This window comes from Malus sylvestris, chromosome 11 (genome assembly GCF_916048215.2).
Source record: "Malus sylvestris chromosome 11, drMalSylv7.2, whole genome shotgun sequence".
NCBI classification, from domain to species: domain Eukaryota; kingdom Viridiplantae; phylum Streptophyta; class Magnoliopsida; order Rosales; family Rosaceae; genus Malus; species Malus sylvestris.
The window spans coordinates 10,706,844-10,720,628 of NC_062270.1; the positions used below are offsets into that span (position 1 = coordinate 10,706,844).

Sequence of the window (13,785 nt, forward strand, 5' to 3'; positions counted from 1 at the left end):
GTGCAGATCGGACAAGTTATTCTCGTCACCCACGGCAGGCTCGTCGTCATCGTCGATGAATAGACCAAAACAGGGCTCTGGTTGATGCACCTGGTAGCTTCTGAAGTGATCTTGAAGTGAAAAGAGGGCCTGAATCCGACGGGCCTTCGTCAGTCTCGTGGATCGTGCTACTGCTTCTGGCGGTGCATGCTTGCTGCTGAGGAAGAGAGCAAGGGACTGACCTCCAACTTTCAGTCTCATCAGTCTTGTTGAGAGACGCTTGTTTTCTAACAGAGTGGAATTCATTTGATGAAACATGGTCAGAGAGAGAGAGAACTCTGTGTCTGTTTGAGATTTAGATCTTTTCAGTTTCTGGATTTTTGCAGATTTTGCAGATTCACGACGGAGATGAAAAAATGATAGAGAACCGACACAACTTTTCGTATCGTTTCCCACAGACGGCGCCAAATGTTGATGCACAAAACTGGATGTCTTGGAACAGCGTTGATGCACAAAACCGAATCTATTAACTTGCTGGCGAGTCATATGATTTGCTATTTGGGGCATCAACGCTTTCTTGCTGATGATCATAGGTTTCGAAGACAAACCACATCTTTTAATGGTCGGCGAGAGCATCGTAGTGCACCAAGGCAGTAGACTGGTTTACAATGTCTTGAAGAACTTTATACTTTGAGATTTGCTTTTGGAAAACCAAAGAAATATGCTTCAATTGAGCAATGCAGAAAATGAATTGAGAACAATACAAGTAGTAAGAGTCAGTGGAAGAAGAAATCTATTTTTTATGAACTAACTTATTGGAGGCATCAGTTGATCATACACAATCTAGTTGTTATGCATACAAAGGTTGGTATGGAAGAGACTCATTTTCACGAAGTATTACCATTGCCTACCGAGTTCACTAGTTTTGTCAATGACTACGTTGACCAAACAGAAGATGAAATATAATAGTTTTATTATTTACTTTACGCTTTTTAAGTATCAATTAGACTATATTTCAATTTGTGTGGTGACTTTTATTTAAAATATTTTAGTTTGTGTGGTTAAATTTAAAATGTTATATTGGTTAAAAAAACAAAAAAAAAAACACACACACACACACATGGTTTAAATTTTTTTTTTCACTCATGGCCTTGTCGGATATAACCGACACGAACATAGCAAAATTTTGGGTGGGAATTTTCCCGCGACTTTGATTCAAAAAAATTAATGGTGCACAAAATCCAATGGAGGAAAATTTTGTGGTTGTTTTTGGTTAATTTTGTCGGTTATAACCGACACTAACCTGGCATGCATATTAAAAAGGCTGGCGGTTTTTATTCAAGTTGTCGGTTATAACCGACAAAATTTATTACCCTAAGCTAAAATAATTCAAGTTCCCATTTTTACTTCAGCAATTCCTCTTCTCCTTCCCATTTTCACTTCCAGCTATTCTTCTTCTCCTTCCCATTTTTACTCATTCCTTTCTCAGCCATTTTTACTCCTCCTTCCTTTCTCAGCCATTTCTATGGAGCAACAAAATGAAGGCCATGAATTCCAGGAACGAACTGAAAATGGTACGTTTTAAAGTAATTATATTGTGAGTTTTTTCTTTGTTGTTTTTGAAATACATGACAAATGTTTGTTTTTCATTAATAAGGAGCAACTCAATGTAGAACTCGCGAAGCTACTATTCTGAAATGGAAAGAGAGACAACTTTGTTCATTTGATTCGACAGGGAAATGTGTTAGTGCAAATGCTGCTAAATTTTCAAAATTAATAGCCTCCAAGGTTAAGGATCCAAGAAATCTTCCATTGAAGAGGGATTGGCGCTTGATTCTGGAAAATGATAAGGAAGTTTTGTGGGAAAGAATTAAAGTATATATTTTCGTTTTTTTACTTTTATATTTCAAGTCTATATTTCATATCTATACTAACATGTATGTTTTTGTATAAATATTGGGGAATATTATTTTTCTTGATGAAGACTATGACAGAATGACACTGATTCGTAACATGACTCTCCACATTGCGGATCATTCATACAAGGAATACCGTAATGGTTTAAAAGCGGAGTATTATACCAAAGGACAAGAGCATGAGCGCTTAAAACCTCCCCCTGGTGTGGATGTTGGTCAGTGGGCTGAGATGGTAGCTTATTGGGATAATCCTAGAACAAAGGTAAAAAATTAATGATTTGATATTTCGTATTGAAAGATGTTTGTCTTATAAGGTTTATTTTTTATTTTTTTTTATTATTTTATTTTTTTACTTTTCAGGAGGTGGCGGAGAAAAACAAATTTAATCGAGAGTTAAAAATTATGATCCATACAACTGGTTCAAAAACTTTTGCTCGGGTGCGCGAGGAATATGTATGTGTTGCTAATTTGTAATATATGTAGTGTTTTTCATTTTTTGATTTTCAATCTAGTTAACATGTATTTGTTGTTCTCTTTTAACATATTTAAAGAAGAACAAGCATAGAAAGAAGCTGGATCCCATCTCTTTTTTTTCGAGCTACCCATACCCGGAAAGATGACTCTTGGATTGATGAATCGTCACAACAGAGAGGGGTAAATGATTTATAAATCTATTCAGATTATGACCACCTTATGTGTCTAGTTATGTATTATGGCGGATTCAGAAGACAGTATTGTAGGTTAATTTATATTTAATGTCTACTTTATGTGTTATGGCGGATTCAGACGACATTATTGTTATATTTGAATGCATATTATGTTTGTTATGAGTTTTGCTTAATATCCGACAGTAATATACATTTCTTATCGGTTATCATAGCAACACTAATAAATGGTTTCGTAGTAGTGTAATGACCGGAGTACTGGAAAACACCGGCATGTTGTGAGGTCTATTCCTTCCCCTTTAGAATTGTTTGTGTACCTGTGTTGATGTTGCCTTTTGATTCTATCTTCTTTTTACTTTCTTTCGCATGTTGATTTTATTCGCTCTTTTTCCTTGTTTGATAAAAAATGACTTCTTCTGATTGCGATAGATTAATAACACAAATTAATTAACTTATAAAAAATGACGATTTTTTATCCCGGATGACAAAAATTCAAGTAACTTTTTAAAAAACAAAGATTTTTATCGCGAGGGATTAACAACACAAAAAGGGGAAAAAACATTGCCATGTTGTGAGTTCTAATTCTGAAAATACGGAAAAACCTAGTAGCATGTAGTTAAAATTCTGAAAATTTAAAAAAAAAGAATTTTTAGTTAAAATGGTCTCTAAGATTATCATAACTTCTTACTTTGATCTCTGAGATTTGAAATCGATAAAATTGGTCCTTGAGTTTGTCCACAATCAATCATTTTGGTCATTCTGTAAAAAATCTCCATAAAATAAGGATAAAATGACAAAAATACCCTCAACTTTTGTCAAATCATTTTAACCTATTGTTTATTAAAGAGCATAATTTTGTCATTTGGATCCTTATTTAATATAATTTTTCATTGAAGGACCACAATAATTGATGGTGGACAATCTTATATATTACTTCTATTGATTTCAAATCTCAAGAATCAAAGTGAGGAGTTAGGCAAATTTCAAAGATCATTTTGACTAAAAAGCCTAAAAAGAAAGGTCAAACTATTAACCTATATATTGGGGTATATTTCAAAATTTCCCGTTGCCTTGGTCGAAAACAGAACAAAAGAAACGGAAGGGAAAATCAATCATTTCGTTCCTGTTAGGAGTATTAAGTGAGTGGCTAAGATGTTGCCAAATGTCAATAGATTAGTCTTGTAGTTATAAGGTTGTTAGAAGATAGCTTAGTTAGGAAGCTATCTTAGACAGTATAAATAACCCTTGTAATGAAACAGTTAATGATGATGAAATACATTCTATACAATTTAGATATATCTTGCTCTCCAAGTATTCTCTCTCTCTCTCTCTCTCTCTCTCTCTCTCTCTCTCTCTCTTTCTCTCTCTCTCTCTCTCTCTCTCTCTCTCTCTCTCTCTCTTTCTCTCTCTCTTTCTCTCTCTCTCTCTCTCTCTCTCTCTCTCTCTCTCTCTATCAATCTTCTTCTTCTCTGATATATGTGTAGCTTGCTTTACATGGTATCTTCGCCGGAAAAAGCATAAAGCTTTACGATTCTTCGATCTAGGAATTTTGTATCTGTTTCCGCTTCTGCTCGCACACATTTGCGATTCTTTCTTCTGTATCTTGCTTCTTGATTTGGGGTTTTCTACTTACATTAGGGTTCTTGAATTCATGTGTGGTTTTCTGCACACCAAGTGTTCGACGTTTGTTCTCTATCAATCTTGGTGAAGCAATTTTACATAAATGGTGACCGTCTCTCAGTTGCAAATCTTGTGATTGCCTATTACATCTCTTATCTCATCTGTCTCTACGTCTGTAACCATGAAGTTGGACAATACCAATTACTTAACCTGGCATTTTCAGATGCAGCTTTTGTTGGAAGGTTATGGAATCATGGGGTTTGTTGATGGGTCTACTCCTTGTCCTCCTCAATTTTCTGATGTGATATCTGGGGATTCTGAAGTTATTTCTGGTAGTACTATTGCTCGAGTTGAATCTGATGCCTACAAGATTTGGAAAATACATGACAAAGCATTGATGCAGCTCATTTTTGCAACCCTTTCGCCTCCTGCAATTTCTTGTGCAATTGGGAGTATCAGTTCTTTGGACTTATGGACCCGTCTGAAGGAACAATTTTCCACAGTCACCCGAACCAGTATTTTCCAATTGAAATCTGAGCTACAAACTATCAAGAAAGGTAATGATTCCATCACTTTGTATCTTCAAAGGATTAAGGAAGCTAGAGATTATTTGTCCGCTGCTGGTGTTTATTTTGAGGATGATGATATTGTAATTCTTACATTGAATGGTTTACCTTCTGAGTTTAATACCATTCGGTCAGTCATTAGGGGTCGAGATATTATTATAATTTCATTGAAAGATCTTCGTTCTCAGTTACTTGTTGAATAAGTAATGCTTGAAAGTATGAAAGTTGCCCCTATGCTTACTGCTTTGGTTGCTCAACAATCTGTTTTTTCTTCAAAGAACTCTGATGGTTTTTCATCTCAGAATACTAACTCCAATTATCAGTATAATAGTTATCGAGGTTTCAATAACAAGAATAAAGGCAGGAACAAATTTAATTCTAATCACAGGGTTGGAAACAACAAGCCATTCTTTTCTAACTCTGGACTTGGAATTTTGGGAAACTCTCCACAACAATTTGGTCCTCCACAACAGTTTGGTTCTTCCCCGTTAATGACTTGTCAAATCTGTGGCAATCATAATCATCTTGCAGACACTTGTCGATTTCGAAATGCTCATGTCTCTCAAGGCTGCCAAATCTGTGGGAAAAATAATCACTTTGTTGATACTTGTCGTTTTCGAAATGCTGGGGTTAATTTAGGATGTCAAATCTGTGGGAATTCTAATCATAGTGCTGCTTTTTGCTTCCCAAAGAATTCTAATGTTCCAATGAATGCCATGTATGCTCATTCCAACTCTGGACCTCATTCTCATTCTCCACAGCCATCTGCTTCATCTCAACAAGTATGGCTCACCGACTCGGGAGCAACAAATCACATGACAACTGAGTTGCATAATCTGTCTCTTGCAACTCCTTACCCATCAAATGAGACTATACAAGCTGCTAATGGTGAAGGTTTAGGCATATCTCATATTGGCTTCACAATTCTTCAAACTCCATTACACTCTTTGAAATTAAATTATGTCTTATATGTACCAAAATTAACACAGAATCTGCTGTCAGTTCATCGAATTTGCTTGGATAATAATTGTTGGTTAATATATTGATGCATTTTGTTTCTGTATTCAGGACAAAACCACAGGGAGGATAATCTACAAAAGACTGTGCAGTAATGGGTTGTATCCTATTATCTCTCCAACATTCAGTGCCTCTTCAAAACGTGCTTATGTTACTGCTTACCTTGGACAACAAGTCAATTCAAGATTATGGCATAACAGACTAGGTCACCCTTCTAATCCTATAGTATCTCAGATTTTAAGAAAGTCCAAAGTGTCTTGTAGTACTGATTCACTGCCTATGTTGTGTTCTCCTTGCTTGGAAGGAAAGTTTACAAAACTTCATTTCCCTGTGTCTCAGTTTAAGTCTGTCAACCCTTTTGAGATAGTTCATAGTGATGTGTGGGGCCCAGCTCCTTGTTCGTCAATTGAAGGGTTCAAGTATTATGTAAACTTCATTGATGAGTGTACACGTTATACTTGGATTTTTCCAATAAGCAATAAAAGTGATGTTTACCCTACTTTTGTCTCCTTTTATCAATACATTACAAACCAATTTGATGTCTCTGTGAAAATATTACAAACTGATGGGGGAGGGGAGTATATAGGGAAATCTTTTCAAGCCTTTCTTTTGAATAAAAGGATTCTTCATCATATGTCTTGTCCTTATACCCCTGAGCAAAACGGCTTAGCCGAGCGAAAACATAGACACATTATTGAGACCTCCATCACATTGTTACAAACAGCTTCCTTACTACCTTTATTTTGGTCCTATGCAACTCAAACCTCTATTTATCTTATCAATAGGATGCCATCTTCTACATTGAATTACAAATCTCCATTTGAGCTACCTTTTCATGCAATTCCAGAAATTCAACAACTTATAGTTTTTGGTTGTTGTTGTTATCCACTACTGAAACCTTATAACAGTAGCAAACTCCAACCTAGAACTACAAAGTGTATTTTCTTGGGGTATGCTTCTAAGTTTAAAGGGTACATATGTTTTGAGGTGACTAAGACAAGGGTTTATATATCAAGGCATGTAATTTTTGATGAATTTGACTTTCCTTATTCCACGCTAGTGTCTTCTGTTAAACCAGTCACTTCTCCAGTAATTACCTCAACTGTTTCTCATCCTGTTTTGGTGTCAAACAATGATAATGTGATGGTTGTGCTTTCTGTTTCTTCTCCTAGTCTTATTCAGTCTAGTTCCTCATAGTTTGATTCAAATAGTTCCATGGAATCTAGGAGTCACCCTATACCTACAAACACTGTTAAACTGGTCTAGTCTGTCTATGCCATCTTCCACATCCGTTAGTCATTCTTTCACTGGTGATCTCAATGAAGATGCACCCATTACTGGCACTGCAGATCAGTCCTTATCCTCCTCTGTCCCTGTGGTACCTAAATTCCAGCCTGACCAACTTCAAGTAGTTATACCTGTTCCACCATTCAATTTGCATCCAATGCAAACTAGATCGAAGAGTGGCATTTCTAAGAAACTTGCATTCATGTCTGTGATACATGACAATGGATGGGCTGATCTCACTAAAGTGGAACCTGCTACCTATAAATCTGCTTTGACATCTCCTGTGTGGTGTGATGCAATGAAAGAAGAACTCACAGCACTACATAATCAAGGTACTTGGTCCTTGATACCTCTTCCTCCTCACAAAAACTTAGTGGGTTGTAAATGGGTGTTCAAAATAAAGAAAAATGATGATGGATCTATAGGGAGATATAAGGCCAGATTAGGTGCAAAGGGATTCAATCAAGAAGAAGGAATAAACTATGGGGAGACTTTTAGTCCAGTGGTAAAACAAACCACTGTGTGACTAGTTATTGCTTTGGTTGCACACTATGGTTGGTCTTTAAGACAATTGGATGTGAAAAATGCTTTTTTACATGGCATTCTTCAAGAAGAGGTATATATGTCCCAACCTCCTGGATTCCTTGATTCTAAACAGGGTGATTATGTTTGCAAGCTTCATAAGTCCTTGTATGGTTTGAAACAAGCCCCTAGGGCATGGAATGAGAGATTTACCAAGTTTCTTCCTTCATTGGGGTTTCATTCCACGTGTTCTGATTTTTCACTGTTTGTCAAGCATGTTGGTGATTCTATTATGATCCTTTTATTGTATGTTAATGATATCATCATCACGGGCAGTGCAAGTCAATGTGTTGGTGAGGTTATTCATGCCTTGGCAAATGAGTTTGATATCAAGGATTTAGGACTGTTGCATTACTTTCTGGGCATACAGATTGTGCAACAACCAAATGAGATATTTTTGTCTCAAGATAAGTATGTCACAGATCTTCTCACCAAGTCTGACATGTTGTCTTCCAAGCCGTGTGCCACTCCCTGTTTACCTTACAATAGGTTATTGAAGGATGATGGGAAATCCTATAATAATCCAGCATTGTATAGAAGTCTAGTGGGTGCTCTTCAGTACACATGCCCTGATATTGCTTTTGCAGTACATCAAGTGAGTCAATTTATGCAGGCACTAATAGAATCTCATTTTCTGGCAATCAAGCGATTCTTAGATACCTTCGGGCAACATAGGGTTGTGGTATTCAATATGTTAAGGGAGACTTGGATCTTACAGCTTTTAGTGATGCAGATTGGGCAGGGGATCCTAATGATAGGCGATCCACAACTGGTTTAGTTGTTTTTCTAGGATCGAATCTGATATCACGGTCCTCCAAGAAACAACAAACAGTCTCTCGGTCATCCACAGAGGCCGAGTATAGGGCATTATCTTCTACTGTAGCTGAGATTGATTGGGTTAAACAGTTATTGACCTTTCTACAGGTTTCAGTATCTGATAAGCGAACTTTGTACTGTGACAATCTTTCAGCTATAGCCTTAACATTGAATCTTGTTCAACATCAACAGACAAAACATATAGAGATTGACATACATTTTGTGAGAGAAAGGGTTGCCAAACAACTTCTGCAGATTCATTTTGTCTCTTCTGGTGAGCAATTCACAGATATTTTAACCAAGGGGTTGTCTGCACCTTTGTTTCAGCAACATTGCAACAATCTCCGGCTCAGTTTCTCTGCCCATGAGCTTAAGGGGGGATGTTAGGAGTATTAAGTGAGTGGCTAAGATGTTGCCAAATTTCAATAGATTAGTCTTGTAGTTATAAGGTTGTTAAAAGATAGCTTAGTTAGGAAGCTATCTTAGACAGTATAAATAACCCTTGTAATGAAACAGTTAATGATGATGAAATACATTCTATACAATTTAGATATATCATGCTCTCCAAGTAGTCTCTCTCTCTCTATCAATCTTCTTCTTCTCTGATATATGTGTAGCTTGCTTTACAGTTCCATCGGACCATCACAAATATCATCGCTATCGTTGAACGTTGGCTGTGACTCTGTGACTCACTGAGATGATGAAGATAATGCGGACTGCTGTTGCTTCTTCTTCTTCTTATTATGGCGGCGGCGGCAGCAGCAGCAGCAGACTTGTGGGAGGTATGCCGCCGTGTCTTCAATCTTCCGTTGTTAGTTTCGTTGACAATTACTTAGCTTTGTTTCACTCTCGACCTTCTCAACCAACCAAATCTACAAACACCAGAATTGTAAAAGTCACTAATCTTGAGGATGCATTCAATATGTTCGACGAAATGCTTCAAAGGCGTCCTCTGCCTTCCGTCGTCCGCTTCAATCAAATCATGGGTCAAGTTGCAAAACTGAAACATTGCTCCGCAGTCGTCGCGTTACATGATCGAATGAGCATGTCCGGAATCCGTCCTGATGTTTATAGTCTAACTATTATTATTAACTGCTTATGTCGTCTCAACCAAATGGAGTTTGGTTTATCCGTCCTTGGAAAGTTCTTCAAACTTGGTTTTGAGCCAAATGTGGCGACCTTCAACACTGTAATCAACGGTTTTCTTCTTCATAATAGAGAGGCCGAGGCAGTACGACTTTCACCAAAATGATGGAGATTGGTAATTGTAATCCCGACGTGGTTACTTTCGGCACATTGATAAAGGGCCTGTGCAGGAAAGGTAACAATGGTGCAGCTATCCAATTGCTTAGGAAGATGGACGAAGGAGCTTGCAAGCCTGACATAGTTGTCTATAGCACTATCATCGACAGTTTTTGCAAGGATACTCTAGCTGTTGATGCAGTGAACCTCTTTGCAGAAATGACGAGCAAGGGTATTGCCCCAGATGTCATGACCTATACGTCTTTACTTCATGGAGTTTGCAAAGTAGGGGAGTGGAAACAAGCTAGGAGATTGTTGAATGACATGGTGAGTAAAGATATCTTTCCCAATGTGTACACCTTCAATGTCTTGGTAGACACCCTCTCTAAGGAGGGCTTGGCCAGCGAAGCAAAAAACATTGTCAAAATGATGATTGAAAGATGTATTGAACCTAATACGGTTACTTACAATACGCTTATGGGTGGTTATTGCTTGAGAGGAGAAATGGACGAGGCAAAAGAAGTCTTTGATCTGATGCTTAGCAAGGGATCCATGGTTAATGCTCGTAGTTACAACATATTGATAAACGGCTATTCTAATCATAAAAGGATAGATGAGGCTCGGATGCTATTTATGGAAATGTCTCAAAGGGGAGTGGTTCCCAATACTGTTACCTATAACACCTTATGGACGGTTTTTGCAAGGTAGGGAGAATACATGATGCACAAAACTTGCTTTCTCAAATGCAAGGCTGTGGCCAACTTCCAGATGTTCAAACTTTTAATGTTTTACTGGATGGCCTATGTAAAAACCAACAATTTCCCAAGGCAATGGAATTGTTACGAGAGATGAAACATAAGAAGTTGGATCTGACCATTGTGAGTTACAGTATTCTCATTGAAGGAATGTGCATAGCTGGAAAAATTGAAGATGCCAGAAAACTCTTTTGTGGTTTATCATCAAAAGGATTTCAGCTTGATGTTAGGGTGTATAACATAATGATAGGTGGACTTTGTAAAGGAGGTCTAATTAGCGAAGCAGAAAAGTTTATGAGAGAAATGGAAGAGAAATGCTGCCCTCCAAATAATTGCACTTATAACACCATCATTCGAGGGTTTTTCTATAACAATGAGATGTCAAGGGCAATGGTACTTATTCAAGAAATGGTGGATAGGGATTTCTCTGCAGATGCATCAACTATGGAATTGATAGTTGAATTACTGTCTGCAGAAGAGGTAGACCCCGCTTTGTCGCCATTGATAAAACCATAGTGAAGTTAATTTACATCGGGGACATTGAACTTTGAAGCTGCTGCACTGTTGACAACCATGAAGGTATTCTATGTGACATAAATTAATCTATCATGTGAAATGTGTGTATTTTAAGGGTGGTTGTTGTTGTCCAGTTGTGAATAGTTGAGGGTGACGGTGGTGCTGGTGTAGGGACGGTTGTTTATGAGAAAAGGAATACTACTACCACAATGGAGCGGCAAAGATGGTGCCTGCAACACCTAGAAATAGCTTCAGGTGCCCCTTTGACTTGATAAAAATGTCCATATTTTCTTGCCAGTAACCATATGTGTATTTCCCTTACCTATTTCTTGTCGTATGGAAACTGGATTGTCACTACCTTTATGTCATTGCATCTCATAAGAAATCTGTTCAACAATCCGTAACCATTGCACACATCAGTAGAATGTTGAGGAATAGAACAATGCATTGGTTGCAGAAGTTATAATTTTGCGTTTTAGATAAGATTTAGCTCATGGTACAAAACAGCACATTTTTCTTGTCTAATTTAAGAGTGATGCGCAGATGCATTGCTTCTTATGGAGACAAAGGTCATGCAATGAATCCTCAAATTGATTTACCTTTCCGCCTTCCTTAAAAGCTGTTTGTAAGTAAGCCCTTTAATTTTCTCGATGTCTGACGGGGTGCTTTAGTTCCAAATGCATACCTCTTCTTTCTTTTTTTTTTCGAAAAAGAGAAGGAATTACCCTTAAGTACCTTTGGTCTATGTGACATGCTGCATGTATTCCACTGCTGAGGATTCATTGTTCCACTGGACTGAGGTAACTGCAGTGTTTGTTGCCATCGCTTTCCACTTCAGCGGGTCTTTGATTGGTCTAGTTTGGAGTTTCTGGGATGATTGCCAAATAATAGGAAGAAAGTCAGTTCCCAAGCTTCTGATGGGTGTGCAGAACTCTTGTTATTACTTGTTATGAAATGATTCTTATGCTCGGTATTGTTTTTTTTTTAAGCAAGCTTCGTTCGTTAATTGGACCTTCATCCTCTACTTGTCTTGCTTCCACTCGAAGTTTGATCCAACTCTTTTATGATGAATTCTATTTTTCAGTTAGATTGGGACTACCTACCAGTAACAGGGAAAATGAAAGTGCGATTCTTCGCGCCAGCCGATAGAAGCCGCACGCATCCCTTGAGTGCAAGAAATTAGTAAGCAAGCTGCCTCCCTCTAACAAGCAAGAAATTACTAATTTTTAAGCTCAACTTATCTGTTTTTAGATTGTAAATCGAATGTTGTTAGATTAGAAATGAAGACTCACAAAGGCATTTCAGCTTCCCTGATCACCATCATGCGATATTTCAGCACCAGAAATGGTTTGACTTTGATAAAATGTCGAATCTCAACATAGCGCAATAATGTTGTGCCGTTGGGATCAATCTTACGATGATTTTCCAAACGAGCTTGTGTAGAAATGGTACAATATTATATAAGATTAGTTTATTTTATAAAATCTTATAAGATTAACCACATCATTAAATTATTTTAGAAAATCTTATAAGATTCGTATAAAATAAAATAAACATTGAAAAGTTCAACAAAAATCGCCACGGGCTCCTCGTGTCAGGGAGAAAATCAATTAGAAAAACTTTGTGCATCACCCCTTGGTCTTCATTGTGGTAGAACTCATTTATCCATATTTTTGTAATTCTTATAATTTTGTGGAGAGATGTAGTTTAAATTAATCATTAAATCCCAAGTTACCTTCAAAATTGTAATTTTCCTTCATACTTAATTTTTTTTTTTTTTTTTTTTAACATACAATATTATTAGAATAAGAGAGAGAATGTGGACTTACAATGGGCTAGCAATATTATAGTTTAAATTTGCTTTTGGCGAGAATTGAACGTAAGACTTCTCATTTACAAGTAAATAGGAATATCATTTGACCGTATCACTAAACAGCTCCTTTATGCTTAATTTTAGGGTTTGTTAATTTTTTTCTCTAGTTTCTGGTATTTTCTGGTGAAGTTATTTGTTAATTGCAGATTGATTGTAATTGTTGCTGTGTTAGAGTAGTGACCGTCACGATTTGGACATGAGATATATTTATTGATGTTAAAATTGATTTAATTAATCATAGATTACAATAATTAGGCGAGGTGAGAGTTGTTGACTATCAATTAACAATAACATTCCGACAAAATAATTCTTTTGCAACAAATATTGTTGCTTGCCTCCGTACTTTTTGGTAGAATATTGGTAGTTCCTGAAAATCAATTTCAGGTTCGTCAATCATTAAATCCCAATTTAATTTTAAAATCGTAATTTTCCTTTATACTTAATTTTAGGGTTTTAATAATGAATATAAGTGCGTATAAAAAACCACTCCATATCGAGAATTTGATTATTTACATGGATAATGCTATGTAGACTAAAATTTGTAAACTAAATGATATGAAATGTGATGATTGAATTATAAATAGGGTAATGTTAGATGAACTTAATTTATGAACTTAATTTAACACACCGTACCAGTAGGATCAGGCTCGACTAATCTAAGCGGCGTGGTGTTGTCTGGTTGGGCTACTCCACATATTGCTAACTAGTTTTATGATGGAACTTCAACTTTCTTATGGAATCAGAGCATGTTGGTTCACGTGTAAAGCTCAACGGTCACACATGCTTCACGTCACACAATTCTTGTTATCTACATGTTTGGCTTGAAAATTTGCCACATGTGAGAGACGTGTGAAGATGTGAAGGTAAAAAAGTCACATCTTGGTGAAATGAGAAACCTTGCAATGGCCAATTGGTTTTATTAACTGTTTCTACATAAAACCACTGTAAACC

General features: G+C 36.8%; 1 pseudogene; it reads left to right on the forward strand.

Annotated features, from left to right (window-relative positions):
- The first annotated feature begins 8,988 nt into the window (after window positions 1-8,988).
- Window positions 8,989-12,391, forward strand: LOC126589308 (putative pentatricopeptide repeat-containing protein At1g12700, mitochondrial; annotated as a pseudogene).
- Window positions 12,392-13,785: the final 1,394 nt, after the last annotated feature.